Source organism: Lithobates pipiens, unplaced genomic scaffold (genome assembly GCF_037356315.1).
Source record: "Lithobates pipiens isolate NorthernLeopardFrog02 unplaced genomic scaffold, aLitPip1_a1.2 Scaffold_27, whole genome shotgun sequence".
Classification (NCBI taxonomy): domain Eukaryota; kingdom Metazoa; phylum Chordata; class Amphibia; order Anura; family Ranidae; genus Lithobates; species Lithobates pipiens.
In genome coordinates, this window is record NW_027507788.1 from 89,735,150 (window position 1) to 89,761,913 (window position 26,764).

The window sequence follows — 26,764 nt, forward strand, 5'->3', positions numbered from 1 at the left end:
CCATTTTTGCCCAGTCTTTTCCTGATGGTGGAGGCATGAACGCTGACCTTAACTGAGGCAAGTGAGGCCTGCAGTTCCTTGGACGTTGTTGTGGGGTCTTTTGTGACCTCTTGGATGAGTCGTCGCTGCGCTCTTGGGGTAATTTTGGGTGGCCGGCCACTCCTGGGAAGGTTCACCACTGTTCCATGTCTTCACCATTTGTGGATAATGGCTCTCACTGTGGTTCGCTGGATTCCCAAAGCTTTGGAAATGGCTTTATAACCCTTTCCAGACTGATAGATCTCAATTACTTTCTTTCTCAATTGTTCCTGAATTTCTTTGGGTCTCGGCATGATGTGTAGCTTTTAAGGATCTTCTGGTGGACCTTACTGTGTCAAGCAGCTCCTATTTAAGTGATGCCTTGATTGTGAACAGGTGTGGCAATAATCAGGCCTGGGTGTGGCTAGAGAAATTGAACTCAGGTGTGGACAACCACAGTTATAGTATGTTTTAACAAGGGGGGCAATCACTTTTTCACACAGGGCCATGATGGTTTGGATTTTTTTTCACCTTTAATAATAAACACCTTCAAAAAAAAAAAAATAAATAAATAAATAAACACCTTCATTTACAAATTGCATTTTGTGTTTACTTGTGTTGTCCTTGACTATTGTTTAAATTGGTTTGATGTTCCGAAACACTTAAGTGTGACAAACATGCAAAGGAACAGGAAATGAGGAAGGGGGCAAACACTTTTTCACACCACTGTACATGAGCAGTTTATAGAACAGAGATTTAAGAGTAGAAGTGTGATTTCCTTGAAAAGCAATTCCATAAAACAAGTAAAATAACATTTATAGAGATACTACTATGTCCCTGCCATGGAAGGAAGGCTTCCTCTCACCGGTGGTCCTTGTGTTCTACCTCCCCTCTATTCCTGTGGCAAAGTCTTAAGAAGTCAACATTTCCATGTGTTTCAGATGCCTATGAACCCAACCATGTGGCATAGTTCCACCCTCCAATCCCTATGTCATTACAGGGCACAGTAGTGATGCTGGGGACAGAGGATGTGACCTCTGTGAGTAGCAGGGGACACAGGCATCGGATACTTCCAGAGGTGTTGAATGCTGAAAAGACTTGGGGAAACTGAAACAGTGGTCAAGTAGAAGTTATAAGCTGCCGGAGAGCTGAACATAAGAGCTCTTTTATTAAAGGGAGCTGCCATTAGTATTTTGTTAGAGGCTTGATGAAGTCAATTTAAGTTTACAAAATTTATCTTAAAAAGGTTGTAAAGTCAAACGTTTTTAAAATAAGATATTATACTTGCCTGTTCTGTGCAAGGGTATTGCAGAGCGACCTTCTGGGGTTCCCTTGCTGGCACTCGCTCGTTCTCACGCACCACCATAGAAAGCCACTTGTTGCTGTGCTCCCTAGTAGGGCTATATGCGTCAGAAAAAAACGCACAGTACATCTTGGTCCCTTCCTACGCTCCTGCCTCAGTGGATTTGACTGACAGTGGCAGGAGCGAATGGCTCTGTGGTGTGAAGGGTCAGGGGGAGGTAATGTGGTCTACCCGGATGCTAATGGGTTATCTAATTAGTCTCCTAAACAAAATTTGCTCAGCTTCTTTCTACTGTGCAACTCAACTCAAGGTAGAGCAGGCAACACGCCGAGAGAACATTTTTTTGTGTTTAGAACACTGGATTTTCACAGGGTCAAATTGACACTCATTTATGACAGTAGTGATGAACAATTTGAAGGAGCGAGATTAAAAATAAATTAGAAAAATTTATGAAACCTGTTTAATATGTCTGGGATTCCATTGAAGTAGAAAGTCTGGTGGAACTTTTAATAGCTTTCAAGCAAAATTAGTTGACTCGTGGTGGCCAGAAAAACTTTTCTGATGAACAATTGCTCTATGAATGTTGCAGCGAAAACTATAACCATGCTTTAAAGATGAATTCCAGGTATGGCCATTTGTGCATTGTTCTATTGGTTCAGCTTGGACCAATATACTGTAATTATGCACATACCATACCTGTAGGATCCCTATAGAATCTGTAAATCATTGTAGTAGACACCACTACTACACTATCACTACAGAGATCTCCACTAGCTTTTGGGTCCCATGCCTAGTAGTTGCCTTGCTGCTTAGGGAACACAGAGGGTTGCCCACTCAGCATGGGCACCATTCAGGGAACACTTTGCATTTTCTCAATGAATGCAAAGTGTTCTTTGACTGGATGTGTTAAGAGAGGCTGGGTGCAGTTGTGACTATCTTCACCTTGCTTTGCATCTATAAAAATCCATGAAGCTGGAAGCTAGTGGATATCCCTGTATAGTGGCATAGTAGTGGTGTTCACTACATTGATTTCCAGCTTCTAGGGGGATCACACAGATGTGGTACCTAGTTGGTCCAAGCTGGACCAATGGAACTATATTAAAAAAAAATCCATACCTGGAATTCGATAACATTTTATGCAAACTTTTATTCGAAATTATGAAAAATTGTTCCTCAGAGAATTCGATCTTTTCATCATTGAGTAAATGAATTGCGCACAAAAGCCTTTAAAATTTTGACCTGCTGCTTGAATGGAACCTCAAACATATTAAGAGGTTTCTCTTGTGTCTAGCACATGTGCATTACAACAAATACGATTTTTCCAGACACAGCAATTTCCTATCATTCGATTTCGATTGTCACTGCAATCAAATACGAATGTTGATTTGAAAACTTGTAAACACAATTCCACTGAGTTAAAGAAAGCTTTACTTTGGGGGTCCTTTTATATGTTTGTGAAATGTGCAAGTACATTACATTAAGGCAGCACATTTTTTTTTAACTGGCCTTCCAAAAGTGCCAAAATGCACTAAAAAAGGGCATGCAGAATTTTTAGCAAAATAGTATGTTGCAATGTACAGTAGTGTGCTACCATGCATGTTGGTGCTATGTAATCCTGGTACATTAAGAAAGGTGTTTGGGGGTCAGAATGAATGGCGCCACAGCACTCCAACACACATACAGTAACATGCATTGCCACACACTGTGAACAATCACTAGTGCCATTTATCAAAGCTGCTGTCCCCTTACTATCTGCATTGTCGGACAACAGTGGTGGGAATAGGGGCACCCTGTCTGACCTCACAGCTAGCCTTAGACAGCACCTATGAAGATGGGACAAAGTACTACATGTAGGTCCCCCCCTGGGGAACAGAATACATTCATAATAAAGTGAGACTTCTACTTTTAAGAGTCAGAGAATTGTTTTTAGAGTTTGGCCAGTTCTACACGATATAACTTTTAAAATCTGCATTGTATCTGCATCATGCGATGTGATTCAATGCAGAAGATAAAAGTTATATTGTGTGGAACTGACCAATCTCTAAAACCACAGAATGCTCTTACACTTAAAAGTAGAAGTCTCACTTTGATTATTTTGTGTAATTTATTTAACTTTTATTAAAAGAATAAAACCGATAAATTGACACCCACATATTTATAGTGAATCCTAGTTCTTTATATAGAGCGTATTTGAATCTCAAAATGGGAGCATACAAAACTCTGTATCAGGGGTTCTCAACCTTATAGAGACCAAGGCATGGTAAATTCTTCCAAAACCTTCCATGCCCCAACAGTAAAGTGTAACGTTTATCCTTACACAATAAAAGTATGGGAATGCAAAATTGCTATTGAAATGCTGGAAGGTTCTGGATGGGGCTAGGTGTTATTGTGGGGGAATGGGTGTTCTGGAAGGGGCTAGGGGACTCTGCAGCAGACTTGGTGACCCTGGAGGGGATGAGATTTCTGGAGGGGGCTAAGGGTCCCTCTAGGAGGCAGAGGACTTTGCAGAGGCACTGTGGGAGACTGGAGGGTGCTGCAGGGGCTAAGGAAGGGGGAGGAAGTATTGTGAACCACTGCTCTAGATGATCTTGGTCCTTATTCTCAAGGCACTGAGTACAGTGTCTGTACATATGTGATGATATCAGCAGTCTAATTCCTACACATTTTGATTCAGGTCAACTTCATTAGGGCTCTGTTATATAGGGAATACATTTTTTCTTTTAGCATTCAGGAGCAGACATTGTAATAAGTGACTTGTCTCCCGGTGTTCTGGCAGATAGTGTCCTGCCATCATATAGCGTCCGCAGTACGGGGCAGAAGGAGCTTTGGAAAATCTCCGAAGCTGAACGGCGCCTGCGCAGTGAGTGGAGGTGGTAGCCCCACCATCCAAGCGGACATAGGGTTGTGAAAATTAGAGGGCCCCTCGCGGGCGAGCTTCGCTCGCCCCGCTTCGGGCTCGGCCTCGCTGCGCTCGGCTCTTTTTTATTCCTATTCTATGTCCACTTGGATGGTGGGGCTAGAACCTGGACTCACGGCGCAGGCGCCGTTCATCCTCGCCTATTTTCGGAATCTGTGTTGCTGTGTACTGTGCATGCGCAGTACACAGTGGACACTAGCTGATGGGGGACCTTATATGATGGGACACCGGCAGTCACTCTTGACCCCTGCACTTTGTACGTTATGTATTCCTGACCCCTGCACTTTGTATGTTACGTATTCCTGACTCTTGCAATTTGTATGTTACATATTTCTGACCCCTGCACTTTGTATGTTACATATTCCCGACCCCTGCACTTTGTATGTTACATATTCCCGAACCATACACTCTGTAGGTTCAAGTTTTTAACTCCTCCCACTAATGTCACAATTTTGACAGACCTACAGTTCACCATGGCATGCTGCACTGCCTCCCTTATTCTATCCAAGATGGGGAAAAAAATTGCCTTTAGGGAATATTATAAAATACATATTGAAATTTTTCATATTTGTATGTGTTATAGGGCTCATTCACACGGCACCACAGTATTCTACTCAGGATCTTGCTGGCAGATGGTAGGTTCCTATTTCTATTCTATACGTTATTCACAGCTTTGGAGATATTAATGTTTTTTTAATTTTATTTTTTTTAATCTCAAAAGTTTAAGTAGAGGAAAAACCTTACACTATTCTTGAAAACATTCTCCTCCATGCTGCCTCCTCGCTATCCTGCAAACCTGGTGTAAAAAAAAAAAAAAAAAAAATCTGTATTATCTGTTTTTAATCTACTCTACTCTGGTCCGGCCACGTGATCCTGAAGCTCTGGCGCCCCTTTGTCAGTGAATGGTTGCTGCAGAAGAGAAGGGAGTACTTACAATGGATGGGCCATGGGAACCTATGGGACATCATTGCTCCTGGAATTCCCAGCCGCTGTCGAACACTCCCTAAGCCCCCATTCACATTGACTGTGGCTTTTTCAAAGCTGCATCTCAGTGCGACTTTGAAGACATCTGTGCAGCTTTATGCACAGATGTCTATTAAAGTCACACCTGAAATCACCAAAAGTAGTGGATGTACTATTTTTTTGTAATTGGTACAGCACCACAAAGTCTGTGTTGCACCGATTTGAACAGTGCGATTGTTGGCAGTAGGATGCGACTTGTCATGCGATTTGATCTGTCACTCCAATGTGAATGGGGGCTTACACAGATCTATTTTTATAAAGTTTATACTGGATAGGTAGCAAGAGGGGAGTAGGGAATGCTTTTAAGAATAGTTGGTGTTGGGCTTTAATACCACTTTAATATATATAAACTGTTGGTTTAGACAGTGGAGAGACAACAAATGATGACTGATTTTATGATTTTTTTTTGTTTTTGTAAACATTTTTCATATGTTTATTCTTATTTTTTCAATGCTGTATGAGCAAAAATGTGTGCATGTACATTGAAAGTTTGATAAACTATGGTTCATGGCTTTTTGTGCACTCTGGTACATGCATATCGTAAACCGCACTTGGCCCGGTACCAAAATCTGGTACATGAGCTTCTTTGGTGTGTTTTTGGAGCAGAGGGAGGGGGGGCCCATGAATGGTTCTGCTCCAAGAACGTGCCACAAAACTACGCAACAAAGTGTAAAAACTGCGACATAGGAACATCGATCAGCTGTGAATGGGGCATGATTTGGACGTGAGGCCAATTTGTTCTTAGGGGAGGATAAAAAAATTGTAAAAAAAAAGGGATGTACATTTAAAGTTTGATGAATTAAGGTCCACAGTTCGATGTGCTCAGGCAAATGTGCATGCAGATGTTACTTGATTAGAACAAGATGGCTGAAGTTGATGCCTCTTTAAAAATTGTATCAAGTAATAAGTGTAGCACCCTCCCCAACCTCCAGAGGCCTGGTGGTGCCTCTGAGGGTCCTCCTCAGGGTGCAGGTTACTAGGCATGGTGTGTGTTGTGCATGGTGGAATAATGGGCCCAGTCACTTTTAGAAATGAACAAAGAGAAGTTTGTTTCTCTTAACAGGAAAACTATGGAAGAGACAAAATGTAGAAAAGGGTAGGCTGCAATACAGAAAAAGTGCCTTTAAGCTGGACCCAGCTATCTGTATTTCATAGCAACAGCTTTATCCTATAGCAACAAACTCAACTCACAGTATCTCACTGAATTTCCTGGGATGAGTTCTCTCCTGAAGCTTTGCCAGACACTTCAAAATCCTCATCCTCAGAACTCCATCCCTCTCAGCATGCCACCAGCAACAAGAGGTGTCGACCCCCTGGCAGCTTCCTCTCCCATGCCTCCCGGACTCGACCAGGCTCTCTCTGTCAGAGCCACTAAACACATGGCTAGGCCTCAGGCTTCAGGCCTACATCTCCACAGCTGCTCCTCACACACCCACCCAGTCCGCAGTCCAGGTGGAAAGAAACCAGATCTTCTCATCTCATCCGAATAAATAACTTCTCCCAGCACCGTTTGCAGCCTTGCCCAGTGTCATTTGCAGCTAGCAGCTATTTTTAGCAGCGCTTTACCGTCATTTTAGCGGCGGTATGCGGCCACTAGCGGGCGGTTTTAACCCCCGCTAGAGGGCGAAAAAGGGTTAAAACCGCCCGCAAAGCGCCGTTGCAGCGGCGCTTTGCCGGCGGTATAGCGGCGCTGTCCCATTGATTTCAATGGGTAGGAGCAGTTTAGGAGCAGCTCCTTTACCTCTCCAAAGATGCGGCTAGCAGGACTTTTTTCACCGTCCTGCTAGCGTACCACTCTAGTGTGAAAGCCCTCCAGATTTCACACTGGAGTGAAAGGGGCCAGATTTTTTCAGGAGCTATACAGGCGCTATTTTTAGCACTGTAGCGCCTGAAAAACGCCCCAGTGTGAAAGGGGCCTTAGTGTGCCTGAAGGATTAATTGACAGGCACGGACATCATCATTTTGGAGGGAAGGGGGATGCTTAGCCTTGTGTAAGTTTTGACTCCCAAATAAGTCACCATTTGCATAACTATTTTAGGGGGTCCGGTAAAGCGCAGTACAGGAAAAAGATGAAGATACTGGTAGATGAAGACTTGTCTATGTCTGGAACGACCCATATATATGGGCACTCTCTGCCTGCTTCTGGAATGTATCTTTCATTAAGGGCAAGGCGGGGATTACTTGTCAATAGTTGTCTCTTTCTGACGGACTTCCCCACCAACTTTTGGTAAGTGTCAGGATGGGTGGCCAATGTCATTTTTCAAAAGCTCCCATGTTCTAGTACTTTTATGGAAGGTGAAGCTTTTCACACATAGTTTGTAAAACTGGCTCTTGTTGATGCTGCTGGATGGGACCAGTTCAGATGCCGTCTTGTTCATAGTGATACTTTGTCAATGCTAACTGAACTTACTGAAGATAGGTCTTTTTATTATTTGCTCTCTAATTTGCACAGCGCAATATTGTCAGGTTTGTAACGGCTGCGTTTTAGTGATGGCAGCGAACCTTTGCAGTTTGCAGCTGGTGGAATCAGCCCAAGTATTATGGCTCCAAGATGTGAAGCTACCAAAAATGATGACTCACTCTATTTTTATGGAGCTTGAGGCTTGAGCCAATTAAAGTTTTTCACTCTCTATGGAGCTTGCGGATGAAGCCAGAAATATTAGTTTGACCTCAATTGTGCCTGGAGTGACTTAACTTTGCTGGTCATCCTTTACTCACTTTGGTGAGTAAAACTGGTCAATGGAACAAGTTTTCTCTCACCCTCAGTGGTGTATGAAGTGACCAGACTTAGCTGCATCCAGTTTGGTTAGTGTCTTTCTCACTGGTGGTAGTGTCCAGTGGATTTTGTTCACTTACCTTTGTGGATGAGGTGACTGGACACTGCTGGTGTTCCACAGTCGTAGATTGTGCTGTTGCCTCATCCTCACTGGTGGATGGAACCAGTACAGTTTTCTCACCCTCAGTGGTGGATGAGATGGTTGCGCTTTGTTGGTCCTCCACAGTCACAGATGATGTAGTTGCCTCTTTATCAATGGTGGATGGAACCAGTGCAGTTTTCTCACTCTCCATGGTTTATGTTGTGACTGCACTTTGTTGGTCCTCCACCATCGTCAGTCTTGTCTTGTCTGCTTCTCCATCAATGGTGGATGAAACCAGTGCAGTTTTTTTGCCCTCAATGGTGGATGAGGGGACTGCGCGTTGGTCCTTGGCAGTCAGAGATGATGTCATTTCCCCTCCATCAATGGTGAATGGAGCCAGTGCAGCTTTCTCCCTCTCAGATGGGGTGATTGCACTTTGTTCGTCCTCCACAGTCATCAGTAATGTAGTTGCCTCTCCATCATTTGTGTATGGAATCAGTGCAGGTTTCTCACCCTCATTGGTGGATGAGGTGGCTGCACTTTGCTGGTCCTCCCCTTTCACAGATGATGTAATTGCCCCTTTATCAATGGTTAATGGAACCAGTGCAGTATTCTCACCTGTCACGTACCTGGTAGGCAAGCCCAGAATGCAGGGAGCGGCCTCTCGTAGCCTCTGGCTCGAGAACCCCTGAGGGTGGTAACAGGGATTCAAAAGTTCAGAGGGCACAAGTGCCTGGCAGGTGTAAGGCAGATCCGGATTGTCAGCAGCAACACAGGCAGCAGATAAGAACGGCTGGTGACAGTCGGCAGGTGGCAGCAGGCACAGGCAGATGGACTGGAATAGCAGAAGATCGTCAGCAGGTGACAGCAGGCTCAGGCAGTCAAGGCTGGAACAGCAGGAGGTCGTCAGCAGGAGACAGCAAGCTCAGGCAATCAGGCTGGGACAGCAGAAGGTCGTCAGCAGGTGACAGCAGGTATTTGGATATCCGATCGGATCAGCAGGAGGTAACAGCAGAGTCGGGTACAGGCCGGGTCGGTAACAGGCGGACAACAACGGTACAAGGGAAGAGGCAGAGACGTAGTCAGACAGGCAAGGAGTCGGTGGCAGGCAGCAAATGAACGTAGTCAGGAACAGGCCGGGTAACAGGAATCAAGGCAACAGATAGCAAGTAACAGAATCTCCGGACACGCTGTAGACTGGACAGCAAGAGGGAAGCGGAGGCAGAGTCCTTAAGTAACCTTTAGGGCGCCAAAGCGGTCGCACGACGAGTCTGCGTGCCCCCGCGGGTAGCTGTGCGTCCGTTCGTGACCCCGCGCACCCGCGTGCGTTCGTTCGCAACATCGCGCACCCGCGTGCGCCCGATCGTACCAACGCACACCCGCGTGCGTCCGTTCGCGTTAACACGCGCCAAAGGGTAACGACAGGTTCTCAGCAACGGGCCCCTGCGAGCAGACCTCCCATGTGCGATCGGATCGCCAGGACGGTCATGACATCACCTTCCATGTTGATGGGGTGACTGCATTTTCTTGGTCCTCCATAGTCATAGATGGTGTCATTGGCTCTCTGCCACTAGTGGATGAAACCAGTATATTTTTCTCACCCTCCAGGGTGTTGGTGGTGACGTTGAGAGATGGTAGATCATTTTCTCCTGAGGAGAGAATTTTTATATCATTTCTTCTATTTAGGTTACAGATTTTGTAGACATTTTAAATGTATTTTCTTTTGCATACAGGTATGTGAGTGTCATGAAAATCTGTGTTTAAAGTTTCCCATTATGGAAATTCTATATGTTCATGAATAATATTGTCATTGTCACCCCAGGAGTCCACTCTCCTGCCATGGCTTTCTGTACCAGAACAGGTGTATGTTAAAGTGCTTTAAAAAGTCCCTATGGCATCTCTAACGGCTATTCAGCCCCTGAATATCCAGACTTAAACTTTAAGGCCACCATAAGATAGTAATCCAGATGTGTTATCCAGAGCCAACCAGATGTGATATAATACCACTCTGAGATGTTGGTGCCATAGACCACTGATCTGCTACAAGGGCAAGCCATATTGGTTCATTATGAATGTGGGCTGTGCTGCCTGCTTAGTATTGCTTGTGCTTTAATGTTCCTTCCCCCTTAATTCAATTTCATCATTCAGCTTTTACTAAATAAAAATGATTCTAGTAATCTGTACTTGATTTTATTTTAGTAGTTATCAAGCAAGGGTGCTAGCTGAACTCTAGAGGCAGATATAAAATAAATATACTGTATATCCTTGCACTAAAACCTATTGTGAGGAAATCGTTGCATTTATAATTAAAAATGTACTTTGTACAGACACAAAATTTATATAACTGAACAATATAGACTGGGGGTCTACAGAAGCAGGGGACCTGTTCTAGACACTGAGGGGGGATTTACTAAAACTGGAGAGTGCAAAATATGGTGCAGCTCTGCATAGAAACCAATCAGCTCCGTGGTTTTATTGTCAAAGCTTAATTGAACATGCTGAAGTTATACGTTTGTTGGCTACCATTCATAGCTGCACCATATTATTTTTTTTTCTTTACAGGAAAACAGAAATAAATCAATAATAACAGTTACATACTTACAGTCCTATTTCAAACCAAAACATAGTCTTCAGATCTTAAATCTGTAATCCTGTTATTTTTATACATGCATATCAATTCCCCATTACAACCTCCTATTCTGTAGCTCAGAACCCCACAAGGGGCTTCTAAAACTAGCGAAACTGGGTTCACCAAGCAAACCCAAAAAAAGAACAAAAGAAAAAAAAAGCAATAAGAAGAAAAAGATCAATGTGTAGGGCATATGAGGACTGACAACTCCCTTGCCCTGAACCATACTTCGCAATAACAAACACCCAATGACGGTATTTACCAAAGTGAGCAATACTAACCAGACGATTCCTCAATCACCTACTATCTTGATCGGCGGCAGTGGTGACTCATATCCATAATGTACCTGTGTCTGATCAACAACACGCTAAAGTCATTCATTTCCCAGTGTACATTTGTATACTCAGTTTAATAATGTTTTAACAATATGTTAAAACCAATCACACAGGTCAAGCTTATGGTTTTATTACAACTATTAAAAATTAATTATGATGTAGATAAGGGGCCAACACAAAACTAAGCAGGACTGAGAAGCTGCAATGCTGCAAAAAAAGGAGGTGTGTTATGCCGCGTACACACGACCAGACTTTGAGGGATTAAGTCCGACAGACTTTCGAAGGAGTTCTGACGGAGTTCTGGCAGAATTCTGACGGACTTTCCCGAATGAGCGGACTTGGCCACACACAATCACACCAAACTCCGACGGATTCGAACGTGATGACGTACGACTGGACTCGAATAAGGAAGTTCATAGCCAGTAGCCAATAGCTGCCCTAGCGTCGGTTTTAGTCCGTCGGAATAGCATACACACGAGCGAATTTTTCGGTAGGAACTGGGTCCGGCAGAGTTCTGGCGGAAAAATTTGAAGCATGTTACATTTCTAAAGTCTGTCAGACTTTTGTGAATCAAAAGTCCGTTGCAGCCCACACACGATCGAATAATCATTCTGTCAGACTTTGGATGTTGAAAAGTCCGGTCGTGTGTACGGGGCTTTACTGGTCAGATCACCACCAGGTAAAAACAGAGGGGAAAAGCCACATAAAGGAAAAGTAATGCAGCCACCACATCTAATGATTGGTAAGCTGCAATATATTAAATTTGTGGTTTTGAGTTAAATACCACTTTAAAGAAGATATGTTTTAAGGCAAAGGTAGCCTCGCTTATGAATTCTGTTGAAGTCTTTGATGTATTATCAAGCTGTGACTGCCATACTGGAGTATCAGAGTCAGCAAAGTCTTAAAATGCTTTCTAAACTCGACGTATAAGCTGACTTGTAACTAAAATTCCCTTCATTTTCTGTTTCACATCTTAGTTATTTGTAGATGTTACTTCATAATGCATTTTTAAGGTTAAAATCGCATTGAAATTTCATTGAGTCGCAAGCAACACTGCATAGTCGTGTTCATTTTTCAATGCTAGTTGAATGGTTGTCATGATGATCCAATGGTTTTAACCTCTTAAAGGCAGCTCCTCCCTTCCCTTTGAGAGGTCACTGATGCTGGGATGAGTAGCAGGGCTTTTGAACATGTGAATGCTGTGATTGGCTGTCACAGTGGTCACATGATTGGAAAGACTCCCGATCGCAAGTAGAGACTGGGAGCTTTCTATTAGCTGCCAGTAATTGTGCCAGGAGAGCGCACAACGTGCACGCTTGGCACAGCTATGTTTACATTCTAGTACAGATATATGCGGCCGCTTGGTGTTGAGGCCCACCCGCCAAGAGGCTGTAAATATGCGTACCGCCAGTGTGAAGGGGTTACGTCAGTGGTCGCCAAACTACAGTCCGTGGGCCAGATGCGGTCCTTTGCCTGCCTTTATCAGGTCCTTGGGGCACTATCCCCCCCCCCCCCCCACTGATACCAATGATGGGAAACTATTCCTCCCATTGATACAAACGATGGGGCACTATCCCTCGTACTGACCACTGGTGCTATGCAATTTTTTTACTCCCACTGACCACCAAGCCAGAGTCATTGTTTTCTCCCACTGATGCGAGGAAATTTTTTACTCCCACTGGCCATAGCTCACCCCCCCCCCCCCCCCCCAACATCTGAAGGACAGTGAACTGGTCCTTTGTTTACAAAGCTTGGAGACCTCTGCTCTCTAACTCACTGACTTGGAAAATGTATACGTTTCTGGAGTTCAAATACTGGTCCTTGTTTTTGGGTCGCGGAAACAAAATTATACTGAAGTCAAAGACAGCCTGGAAACTAGCAATGAGCCTACGTATCTCTCTCACTACACTTGCACTTTGCTTGACTCTATAATATAAATATATAAAAGTAACTACACATCCTTCAATAATGTAAACTTTACTTGATGACGGAAAGGAATAATACATTTTTGAAAGAATAGAGCACAAGTCAAAGCAATTACTGATGCACTTTCTGCTTGCCAATATGCTGTGAGAAGATGGTCTCCTCCCTTGCACCCTCAAATCTTTTCTGAATCATCCATCATGCATACAAGGAGCACAGTCTATGTGCTCAGTAATTCAGATTTTTTTAATTAGGCTTTCATGGAATAGTGTACCTGTCCTCCCCACGCCATTAAATTAGTAATCTGGTCATCTTAGATCTTCAGCATCACAAGCAGGGGTTCCATTTTTAAAAACACACACAGTGGGTACCTTGCTGAGAAGTCTGTCACAGCTACCACTCTGTATCAGTGGTATTCAAGTCGAAATGCTTTTTTTTTCAAGCATTGGTTGCAACTTCTTATGGATGCTTTGCTAATTTCCACTAATGCCGCATACACACGACTGGACTTTCCAGCAGACTAGGTCTGACAGGATCAGTCCATTGCACAATCCGATCGTGTGCGGGCTAATCTGATCATTTTTCGTTATAAAAATCCGACCGACCTAGAAATAGAAAACCTTTGTCTGTATGCTGGTCAGATGGACCAAATACGATGCAAGAGAAGCTATTGGCTACTGGCTATTTAACTTCCTTTTTTAGTCCCCTCTTACGTCATCACATTCAAAACAAACAGACTTTTGCCAGAAAGTCCAGTCGTGTGTACGCGGCATTAGAGCCAATTAAATACCAACCATTGAGTCTGTACACACTTTATCTATGTTAGATTTCTTTTGGTCCTGATGAAGGGTCAGAGCTACAGCAATAGATTGTTAACAATGCCATTGTGTTTTAGGATCTGCTTGAACCAGCTGCTTATGAATGCTGTGCTAATTCCCAACACTCCCACAAGATCTAACTATGTAGTATAGCAATCTACATGCACTTTATTTTTATTGCATTCTTTTAAGCCCTGGTGAAGGGTTGAAGCTACAGTGATGCATTGTTTATGCTGCTAGAACCAGCTTTTTATGGATGCCAATTCCCAAAATGTCAGCAAGCGCAAATTAAGGTACATACCAAGCATTGATTCTACACACACTTTCTCTTTTATGTTCTTTTCAGCTGTGATGAAGGGTCAGAGCTGTAGCAATAGATTATTTGCAATGCCACTGTGTTTCAGGGACTGCTTAAACCAGCTACCTATGAATGCTGTGCAAATTTCCAATAAGTCCTGGCGAAGGGTTGAAGCTACAGTGATACATTGTTAGAAAATTCAACATGTTCCAGGGGCTGCTAGAACCAGCTTCTTATGAATACCATGCTAATTCCTGACAATGCCAACGGGATCCAACTATATACCAATTATTGCATCTACATTCATGTTTTCTTTTTGTTGCCTTCTTTTAAGCCCTGATGAAGAGGTGGGGCTACAGTGACACATTGTTAGCAATTCCAACACGTTTCCGGGGCTGCTTGAATCAGCTGCTTCTATATGCGATGCTGATTCCCAACAAGTCAACAAGAGCCAAATACCTACACACACACACTATATCTTTGAATTATTTTAAGCCCTGATGAAAGGGCGGAGCTTCAGTGATTGTTTTCGATTCCAATGCATTTCAGGGTCTGCTTGAACCAGCTGCTTATTAATGCTGTATATATTGTGAAAATCCTGCAAGCTACTAAATGATAACCAAAAGGTAGGCGGCCTATGCTGTGAGTACTGTTCACACTCAAATGTGTCAAGTATATTTCAAATTTAAATAGTAGCGTGCTACAGTATCTGAAGTAATGGAACAATTATAATAACAATAATTATAAAAAAAATATGGATCACAGTGCTCGATACATCAAAATATGCATACATTAATCCAATATCAGTGGGTAATTTGAACCAGTGCAAACAATGGAAAGTCCATGCAAAAAACTGTATAACTAATAAAAGTGAAATAGTGATGAAAAAATGAAGATGCAATATCCTGCTGCTGTATCTCACAGAGTGCATCCCAACTAGTGCTTAGACGAGTGTTCCATTTCTCATTCGTGCTCAAAGATTACTCAACAGATCATCTCCAAGTGCCCCCCCCCCTCTAGGAGTTATTGATGCTGTGTCCACATATCTTTATTGCATTATTTAAGCCCTGATGAAGGGGTAAAGCTACAGCCCCTGTGTCACATACCTGACGGACAAGCCTGATGTGCAGTGGAAAGGTCTCGTGTACAACCCCGGTTTAAGAGCCACTGATGTTGGGAACAGAGGTCACCAGAGCTGGGTGGTGTATGGATGCCTGGATCATCTTCTATGGCACGGATGTCTTCCCTGAGTAGATCAGCAAGTTAACGGCAGTTGTAGTCAGCTCAGCTGATGCAGAACGGAAGCAGAAATGGGAAGCAGGTAAGTGTAGAGCTGCGGAGACGCTGGATGTGTGGTCAGACAAGCCCGGTTCGGTAACAGATAATTAAGCAGATATAATGACAAGCAGCGACTAGTCAGGAGGCAGGCAAGGTTCCACAACAGGATATCAAGCAGTGTAGAGGTAAGCATAGTCACAAGACAAGCCGGGATTAGGATAACCGAGAGCAACGTAGTCAAGCGAGCTGGGTCAAACACAGGAAACAGATCGGGATCTCAGGAACAGGATTTCACAGGTACAAGCTGCAGATCAGACAGCAAAGTCTCTGTGCAGCTGGGAGGTTTAACTAGGGAGTCTTTCGGTCACAGTCTCATTGGCATGCACGCTCGCCCGCATGCTTTCACATCCAAGCTCCAGGAAGATCCCTGATACCCTGAAACGCAATGGTTATGCAAACAATCTATAATTGGAATAAATTTTATTCAGATTTAAACATTACAATATGGCACTCTGTCATGGTTATGCAATAGTTTGTCTGCTTACCTGTTCCCATGTGTTCATCTAGAGACCAGCTGACCCTCACCTGTCTGCTTTTGTAATCCTCTGGCATGGCTCCACCCTAGCTCCTATCAGGGAGCTCTATATTAACCTGTGCACTGCAGGCCAACGGTGCTGATCAACCATTGTGTATTCCTTTGTGTGTTTAGCTTCCTGTTACCTGCCGTGTGCTCTTCTGCTGTTCCGTTACCGACTTTGGCGTGTCCTTGACTATCCCTGTTTGCCTGTGATCCTGACCTTTTGGCGTGTCCCTGACTATTCCTGTCTGCTTGTGGCCCCAACCTTGGCTTTGTCCCTCACTATCCCTATCCTCCTGTTGCCTACTGTGGGTGTGAGCTAGGGGACCCTGGGGGTCGCGACCTAGAGCCAGTTGCAGCCAAGTCCATCCTCACCACTAGAGGTGCTGGTGAACACCTGCTGGCTCTTAGACTCCGCGCCCCAGGGAATCTTACGCTCTAACCCCAGTGGGATCTGTCTCCCGTCTGCAGCAGTCAGCCGTAGGGTCCACAACCTTGCGGTGCACTCCTGATCCCTACGGTGTGCATCTGTCACCTCGCCTCAAGGTGACCTGACACACTCTTTACATTTACTTACCCCTACCACAAGCCAAGGTTACAATGGAAGCCTTTCATTATGTAGAAACTGCCAACCCAATATTCAGAAGACAATTTATATTTACTATTGGATGACAACATACTGTATAAGTGCCCATCTCCTGTTTTTCACTTACCCAAGCATCAATCAGATTCAAACCACCATTGAAATTATGAATGTGATTGGTGAAATCTGAGAAGAAGGGACATGACTGCAGTGTTAGCCATGCACTGCTCTTCAAACTCTGGAACTTGGATAAAAACACCTGCCCTGTAGTGCTTACCAGAGCACAAGTCATTTTAGTCCAATTCTCTGAGCAAGTTGCTGAAATAGTTACTGCATGTATAGTCAGCATTAGACTGAAAGAACATACTGTAACTACTGAGCATCAAGGCGCAGCCAGTCCCCTGAGATGCCATGAAATAACCTTCTGTATAGCTTTGTATTAAAAAAAAAAAAAATACATGACTGATATTTCATAACTGCAAATTCAACACATGCAACAGTGAATCAGCACCGAACGACAGCAGTGTTGAAATAATAAAAAAGCATCAAACTGATAACTGAAAAATCACATAGGCATTTGTACTTTTGTTATCCCTATTGAATTCTAACACCTACCGAGCTATTGCCAAATGACAAGGCACCTTACATAAAGAAGCCAGGACTGTAGGCAGCTGAAAGCCAGATCATGGAAATCCAGTCTGCTCTGATAAGCAACTGCAGCTTATCAAATAAACAATTTCAGATTTCTGCTGTGCGAGTCGTCTCTGTAAGCAGCAGACAGTCATAAAATAATAGTTTTATATAAATACATATATTAGTGTATAGCTCTGCATATACACTATTTCATATCTCAAATTTTTTTGAGATGGGAATGAGGGACACCTATTGGTAAAAGTATGTAGGCATAGGACACACCCCCTGCTATGCCCCCTTAAAGGAGAATTATATTAAAGAAAGATTGAAGCCGTAGTAAACCACATGTGATTGAAAAAAAAAATTCCCTGCAAGGCGTCATGATGTTATAACATGCATCACATACTAGCACATTATGATAGTCTTCCCTTTAGAATGAAGCCCCCCAGCTCCGCAACATCACTGCTGAGATGGCTGACATCTTCCCCGGTCTTCCGTCCAGGTTTGCGGCTTCCAGCTACATGAGTGGCTGGGTGCACAATGACGTCACTTCCAAGCATGGGCATGGGCACCGCTGTTCCTGGCATGAGCTCTGAAGGTCGGGCACTGTAAGTCGGATCTTTAGAACACATGCACTGGTGATGTCACCGGGTGTATGCACTCTGAATATTTCCTGAACTGTGCGAGTTTTGGAGATATTTGCAGTACCTACACAGTGGTGTAACAGAATTTACTACTACTTTAAGTTTGTTTTTTTGTTTTTTTAAATCACTACTATTCCTTTATAGACGTGTGCACACTGAAATATTTTGTTTCGAAATTTTGTTTTCGTCCGAAAAATACATTTATTTAGTTACTCCCGAAATTCGTTTTTATTTATTTTGTTTTTCGTTAAAAATTGCATTCGTCCGAAAATCCAAATGAATTAAGGTCGAATCTGTCATTGAAGGCTTATGGTGTCTGTCGAATGTTCAAAGAAGATTCAATGGAGCAGCTAAACTGTATATGACTCCGTATAGTTTAGCTGCTCTGTCAAATCTTCTTAGAACTTTCGACAGACACCATAAGCCAAAGATTCAACATTTGTATGTTTTCCACTGCTTTGTTGAATCTTTGTCATTCATGTTGAATGTATATAGTTCAAACAGAAAATGGACTGGTGATAGTGATCACTGATCAGACAGCTAACAAGATATGATAGGGTATATAGAATCTCAATCTATAATATAGAATCTATAATAATAAATCCCCCCCCCCCCCCACAACACGGGCAGCCTCTGAGGCTATCACAACACTAGCAACACTAGTATCACTTTCAGGTTCACAACACTAACACAATAGCAGCAGATTATTATGAAAAAGTGAAGTTGAACTGTAGCTTGCTTCACTATTGTTCTGCTGCTGTGCTTATGCTTAATTGCTAAATAATTCATGTTCTCTGACAAACGGACCAGATAAGATTGACTGTCTTCTTAAATGATTTAGTGTGTGTGTCTCTCTCTGCTAGCAATCGTAAGTGAAAGTAAGTTGGCTGTACATGTGTTCTAGCTATTTTACTTCTCCTCCTCTTTGGTTACAATCAGCCAATAACCATCATCATCATTATTTTTATTTTACTTCCCCCACCCAATTCCAGCAGCTATCTTTTCTCTCTCTGTCGAAAATCTTTTCTCTCTGTGTAGAATAATCTTGAACTAATAGTTAAGGTTAGGCACATTCAACCACAGGTTCGATAGACACAGATTGTTATTGTCAGCGTCATGTCGAATCTCCTATCTGTATCGAACTGTTGTCACAACGAAAAGAAAAATAAAGAATTTGCTTATGTGGGATCTTTCGTTTTTCGGATTCTGCACTTTCATTATCGTTTGTTAAATCGATAACGAAAATACCTGAAATTCGGACGAAAATGCATTCGGACGAAAACGAATACACATGTCTATTCCTTTATACCAGATTTAGAAATTTACAAATGCAGAAATTAGACAAAGGGTTTAGCACTGGGAAACTTTGAAAGATAAAAAGTGCATTTTATATACAACTATAGAGATCAGACCAAAATGAGGGACAAATGAGGAGGAAAGAGGGACTCTGACCGGGTAACGTGTGTAGGACTTGGACCATGCGCTGCTTCCACTGCACTTACCGGCAACTTCCGGCTGTCAAAGCAATGGCTGGGACTCGCTCTTTATCTCGGCAGTAGCTACTGAATAATGTGGAGCCTCTGAACAGTGTGTTTAACACTGTTCAGAAGCTTAGTTGAGAAATGCAATGTAGCTACATAGTTGTTACGCTACATTTTGTTGGCCTTTAATCTGCATATGATGAGTCCGTGATGAGCTGAGACGTGTTTGAACATGAGTCTAAACCTGCCTGACCTATCTTTCCAAGTAGCTGTCAAAGCTGACAGCCAATCCTAGGCAGCGGAGGCATTTCTGCTCATCCCTAATAACAGTTAAGTTAAATCAACCTTAAAAATTAAAAACACATTTTTAAAATACAATTTGTTCCTATTTAAGCCCTTCGTTGGGGTTAAACCTTAATTAACCCTACCCAGCCCTAATTAACAACTACCCCCACGCCATTATTTTACTACAATTTATTTTTCTATTTTCTAACTGCGTTTCTACCCAATGTTTACATTTTTTTTTTTAAACGTATTTGATTATTTTAGTGTTCCATAGAACAATTCACAAAATTTAAACAAGAAAACTATTTATTTTATTGTCGAATGCAAATTAGGCACTTATTTAAAATGAGTTTCTGTATTAATTTATTCATATGTATAGAACATTGTAACACAAATGACACCTCGAACCTAGGCTGGATCTTTATCCGCTGTTTGTTAATCATGTACAACATGAGACAATATAAGGTAGGACTTTCCTATTTGGCTGGAGTTTAACTTTAAATTCATCAGGGTATTTTATTTTATGTCTAGCATTGCTTATACTTCAGTTCCCGGGAGAGAATCCGTTTACATAATTTGCACAATTATGCTCCATAATTATATACGTCTTTGGCCAGCATGGGTCTGATGAATCAGCTGGATTAATGCAAAATGGCTACAATTACACATTTACAATGCAAAGTAGGTGTAGGAGTGCTTGAAAAAGTGATTGAAGTACTCCATCACAGCTTTCTACTAAGGTTGAAGCTAGCTATAGGCATTTGTTAGGGATCAAGCTTATAGTTTAATTGCGCACATATCCTACAAATAGCAATGTTTGTGTTCTTTACATCCCAGTTATCAGTGGGGAGACAATGATGTATCGGCTGCAGAAAACCAACTTCACAGATTGCTTTCTCCCTAAAAGAGTTGTCCAGTATGCTGCAGATGGGGATGCATATATACTGAGGAGTCCATGGTGTGCAGAAGTTCATCTATTGTTACCTAATTGACCCGTCTAGGTTCTAGAGTGGAGTATTAGTAGGTATTGGTGTAAAGTTTGTGTGTTTTTTTTTTGTTTTCTATTATGTAATTTTTGTGGTTCTTCTTGTACTTGGGATGTATGTATTGTTTGACCTTATAATTCTGTATAAAAATAAAAAGATATTGGATTGAAAAAAAGTTTGTGTTCAAAGGTTAATGTTGCAGAACAGGAAGATGGTGTCACTGGTGAACAGTCTGTTCCCAAACCCTAAAGCCCTAAGATCCAAGCGTGGTGTCCTGTACCAGAATCTGTAGTGTCCAGTAGCAAAGCAGTTAGGAAAAAGCTTGGGGTTTTCCGTAACATTGGTTTGCAGCAAATTATCTGGACTCTAACTTGACAGATTGCCTTCTCCCTAAAACGGTTGTTCGTTATGCTGCAGATGGGAATGCATATGGATTGAGGAGCCTATAGAGTGCAGAAGTTCATCTCCTGTTACCAGATTGGCCCGGGTAGGCACTTCAGTAGAGGTTCAGTAGCTATTGGTGTAAAGTTTGTGTGTGCACAGGCAGATATTGAACAGGAAGATGGTGTCACTGATGATCGTTCTGTTCCCACGCCCTAAAGTCATGGGGTCCAAGTCCAAGTGTGGTGACCAGAATCAGTGTCCATTAGAAACACATAGGACTAATATCTGTTGGCAATAAGGTTGGGGTTCACTGCTACCATGGGTTCCACTCTCAAGAGTGGATAATATGAAGGAATGAATACTCAGTGCCATTTCTAAAAAAAAGGGTAGGCCAGCCATATTGTCAGTGTATGTTGGTAGTATTAGGGAGAGCGGACAATTGTATTGTAACTATACTGTCTGCCCCATGTTGTAAAGTGCTGCACAAACTGTTGGCGCTATATAAATCCTGTATAATAACAATAGTTATTATAATATCAGTAAATGTTGTATTACATGCTGTTCATAGTCACCCAGTCATTAAGATTCATTTTCTGCATAATGCAAAAAACCTGGTTGATCCTGCAGCTCTCCATCTCCAACTTCTGTTCATGTCCCCAATTCAGCTAGGGGTGGCAACTCTGCACATGCTCAGTTTTCAGTGAGTTTCTATGCTGAGCATTTCCTCCCTATCACATTTTGAGCAGCCCATGTGGCTATAGTCACACATGTGGACATATACAGTCATAAATGACAGCCTACTCCCTCCCTCCTCCTCCATGCACTCTAACCAGATAAAGACAATAGGGGTGGGATATTATATGTAGATTAATGGTGGTTTCACCTCCCTTATTCTAAGACACAGGCTGGAGGGGCGTGACACAGCCTGTGACTGGCAGAAATCCACCCACACCATGTTATTTCCACAAAATAATAAAGATTTGATTTCAAATATATATATTTGTATGCCAATTTAAAACCGTTTTATTGTTGGTGTAAAAATAAATAAGTATTTCAAAAGCTGTTTTTTTTTTTATTTTGAATATGTAACCAACAGCAGAGGACTAGAAACTCCTCCTGCTTATGTTTCCCTGCAGACAGGCTGGGAAAGATATGGGTCATGTGACAGCTGTATATTGATTAGGAAAAATGTACTTTTGTTTAATTGCTTGCCGATCAGCCGCCACAGTTTTACTGCAGCAGAATGGCATGGCTGGGCGAAATGACGTTACCTTATGTCAGTTTGCCTTTTGGCCACTAGGGGCACGTGTCCGCAATCGCTTGTGACAGAACGAGAACTGGGATCTGTGTTTGTAAACACAAATCCCAGTTCTTTCAGGGGAGTACTAAGTATAAACACAGATCTCTCTCTCCTCCTAGACAGTCCCATTCCCCTCTACAGTTAGAACATAACTAGGGAACACAGTTAACCCATTGATCACCCCCTAGTGTTAACCCTTTCCCTGCCAGTGTCAGTTATACAGTAATTGGTGTATTTTTAAAGCACTGATCGGTGTATAATTGTCAATGGGCAACAAAATGTGTCAATGTCAATCATGTCCAATTTGTCTGCTACACTATCGCAGCCCCAATAAAAATTGCAGATCGCTGTCATTACTAGTAAAAAAAAAAATGCCATAAATCTATTCCCTATTTTGCAGACGCTATAACGTTTGCGTAAAGCAATCAATAAAAACTTATTGCGATAATTTTTTTTTTTTACCAAAAATATGTAGAAGAATACATATCGGTCTAAACTGAGGGGAAAAAAAATTGTTTTTCTGATTAAAAAAATGTGGGATATTTATTATAGCAAAAAGTAAAAGATATTGTGTTTTTGTTTTTCAAATTTGTCACTCTTTTGTTTATAGCACAAAAAATAAATACTGCAGAGGCGATTATATACCACCAAAAGAAAGCTCTATTTGTGCGGGAAAAAAAGGACGTCAATTTTGTTTGGCTACAGAGTCACGCGACTGGGCAATTGTCAGTTAAAGCGACACAGTGCTGTATCGCAAAAAAAATGGCCTGGTCATTGAGCAGCCAAATTTGAAGTGGTTAAAAATGATTATTACAGTGCCATCATCCATATGCAGAAACAGAAGGGACAATGTCCATTAAAGTGTGTTTAGTATCACTTTATAGTTAACTAGGAAGCGTGCTTAGATAAAGTGAAATCACATGGTGCCTTTTAAAAAGATCAAATATTAAAAATAAAAAATTGAATTAAAAAGATAGTACAACAATCCGATTAGGATCTAGTTTAATCAATTGAATGGGTTTGGTTGTGCAGAGAGAGAAAAAGAGTTCCATAGCACAGCAATCTACTTTCCGCTTTGACAGTCATTTGATCTCAGCAGGCTCCGACTTTGTTTCAGCCATTAATCACTGAGCAGCCCCCTTTTTTATTATTGAAAATAATTGAGCTCTGTCAAGGAGGACCTCTTAAAATATTGATAAGGCATTGGGATCATTGCCCTAAAAATGATCACAACGGGCCCGGAAAAACATCTTATAGCAGGTCTAGGAAAGAAATATTGCTTTAATTTTCTATGTGACAATTTTATGTCTTTAATTAAAACACATTTTACATTTTGATATTAGAAGACTTACACAAATCTATATTGATCTTTCTATTAACATGGGAATGATATTTGTATTGATGGTTTTATATTCTAAAACATCACATGGTTGGATTGCCTAAAGAGCTCCCAGCAGGAGCCTTGTAGATTATTTAGAGGACTAATTTCTGACAGCTATGACCAGAACCCAGCAAGCCAGTTATATAACACAACCATTGCATTTGTGGTTTGCTGTATTCTATCGGATTGAGCTAGAGCATTACATGAGAATATAGACTAATAAGCAGCAATACATGGTTAGAAAATCGATCGCTCAACTGCCGACCACCGAAACAGCGTTCCTTGGTCAAAATCTTCGCCAACATTAACCAATCAAAAAAATCTTTAAAAGAGCAATCAATATTATACAAATTCCAGATGCTGCCGATTAATATACCCTCTAGTTACTTTTTAAAATTAAATTCTTTAATGAGTAAATATATATGGAATAATAAAAAACCTAGGATCTCCCATAGGGTATTAAAACACGAGAAAAGGAAAGGGGGACTGGCTGTCCCTTATCTGCACTATTATTACCAGGCTGCCGTATTGTCTAGAATTGTCGGATGGGTAAGCAAAAAAAGGAATGAAAAAAGGTGGGTGAATCTTGAACGTATATATAGTAAGGCACAACTTAGTGAGATAATATGGAATCCCCCTAAATATAGGGCACTAGATATAAACACAAATGAGTTGACACGGATCGCACTTAAGATTTGGGATGGGGTATATAAAAGACTAAATGGACACTATAATTCACCGCTGATAGCTTTAAAAGACAATGAATACTTTCCCCCTGGTAAAAGGGAGATAGGAGGGAACTGGATTAAAAAAGAAGGGTCACAAATAAAAGATATAATTAAAAAAGGGAAACTTATTTCACTTGAAGAGCTAGTACACACTGGATTTATGGTGAATGATAGATGGCGATATCTCCAGCTGGTACATTTTATAGAAAGACTGAGAGCTGAAAACGAATTCACGGGGCTAGAGCAACTCTGTAAGGCAGACAGAAATAAGGGCACAATATCAAGGATATACGAGCTGTTGATATCAGCCAGCCAGAGGGAGATACCGCCATATATAAAAAAATGGGAACAGGAATTAGGGTCACAAAAAGATAAAGAGACAATAAACAAAATATTGAAAATAACACATAGTTCGGCAACAGACAATAAGACAGCCGAGATGAACTATAAACTCATCTCTCGGTGGTATAATACTCCAGATAAAATGGTTAAATATCAACAGGGAACAACGGCCGAGTGTTGGCGTGGATGTAAAGTTACAGGAACAATGACACACCACACACATGGTGGGGATGCGCAAAAATTAAGACATACTGGGACGAGATCCTTCAAAGGATAAAGGAAATAACCCAAATAACCATAAACCCGGATCCCTGGATAGTACTTTTTCACGGGACTGAGGGGGGGGTCAAACAATGCCAAGATACAATTATTCCACATCTTTTAAATGCCGAGAAAAAATTGATTCCCAGGAAGTGGTATGAGGCCGAATGCCCAACGATATGGGAATGGGTAGATGCGGTAGAGGGAATATTTAACTGTGAAAGTTTATGTATGAATGATGAAGATGAAAGAGCAGCATTTGAAAAAAAATGGAAAGGATGGAAAGATTTTAAACAGGAATGGAGTTATGCAGCACAGCTGAGACCAAAAAGATAGCTATAAGAGGAAGATATTCAGGAGAGGAACACTACTGACATGGTGGGTTTAGGGGAGGGGGAGTAGGGAAGAGGTTAAAATAATCATAATATGAAGCGAGACGAAACAAGTCATACTTTTAATGATAAAGAAATAAAGTCACATACGAAATTTATTTTTATATAAAAAAAAAAAAAAAGTGGGAGTAAATAAAGTATAGCTACAATGGTGCGAAGATTAACCACTTCAATACAGGGCACTTTCACCCCCTTCCTTCCCAGCCCAATTTTCAGCTTTCAGCGCTCTAGCGCTTTCAGTGACAATTGCGCGGTCATGCTACACTGTACCCAAATGAAATTGTTATCATTTTGTTCGCACAAATAGAGCTTTATTTTGGTGTTATTTATTCACGACTCCGTTTTTTTTTTTTTGCGATATAAGCGCAAAAAAAGCGGAAATTTGGGAAAAAAACAATATTTTCTTTTTTCTATTTGAAAAGAAATCCAATAAAATCAAATTTTGTCATAAATTTAAGCCAAAATGTATTCTGCTACATGTTTTTGGTAAAAAAAATTCCGTTAAGTGTATAATAATTGGTTTGTGTGATCACGGACATATGTACGCAAATGATCATGTACATATGTGTGCAGGTGATCACGTACATATGTGTGCAGATAATCATTGGGACATGTGATTTTAGTGGGACATATGTGGGGGACATGTTTTTATTATTAGGGACATGTGTTTTTATTATTTGGGGACATGTATGTTTTGGGGACATGTGTGTGTTGGGGACATATGTGGGGACTGTGTTTTCACTGTGTGGTGTGTTGTGTGTTTACACTACACTGATGATCAGTGAGTAAAAAGCTGTGAAAAGCAGCCCATACTCACTGATCATCAGCCGGCTGCAGCGTTCTGCTCTCCTCTTCTCAGCGGTGACTTCCGTGTGAGGAGAGGAGAGCCGATTGCCTAGCAACCGGCTGTTTGTTTACATCACATGACGGCCGTGATTGGACACGGCCGTCATGTGATCAGGAGGGCCAATCACAGAGCCCTCCTGCCGATCTGAGATGTGCCGTGTCCGGGTGACACGAGCACATCGGGATCGCGCCGCTGCGCGGGCGCGCGCGCGCGCGATCCCGCTGCTCCTGAATGACGTTCCTGAACGTCCTATCAGGAGCAGGCGGCTCCCACCCGCCGTATATATACATTGGCCGGGTGGGAAGTGGTTAAGGCTCCATGCACACTGAAGCTGATAAACTGCAGTTTATTGGCGTTTGGGCGTTTTTTGTAAAAGCCCATAAACTCCACTCTATGTTAGCCTATGTGTCCATGCACACATGGACGTTTTTCAGCTTTAATGAGCAGTGGAGTTTATGGGCTTTTTTCTGAACGCCAGAAATTTGCGTTCAAAGTGCCGTTTTTCAGCGGCAAAAAACGACAAACGCTCATTAACGCTCA

General features: G+C 42.0%; 1 protein-coding gene across 2 annotated transcripts in view; it reads left to right on the forward strand.

Annotated features, from left to right (window-relative positions):
• Positions 1-26,764, forward strand: part of SHANK1 (SH3 and multiple ankyrin repeat domains 1) — a 933,614-nt gene that overhangs the window by 158,932 nt on the left and 747,918 nt on the right. The window contains exon 1 of one of the 2 annotated variants that reach the window (XM_077457205.1): positions 4,820-4,873. The exons of the other annotated variant lie outside the window; for it this stretch is intronic. The gene's annotated coding sequence lies outside the window, so the exon portion shown is untranslated. Of the gene's footprint in view, positions 1-4,819; positions 4,874-26,764 lie in introns of those variants that run through there. 2 annotated transcript variants of the gene reach the window in all.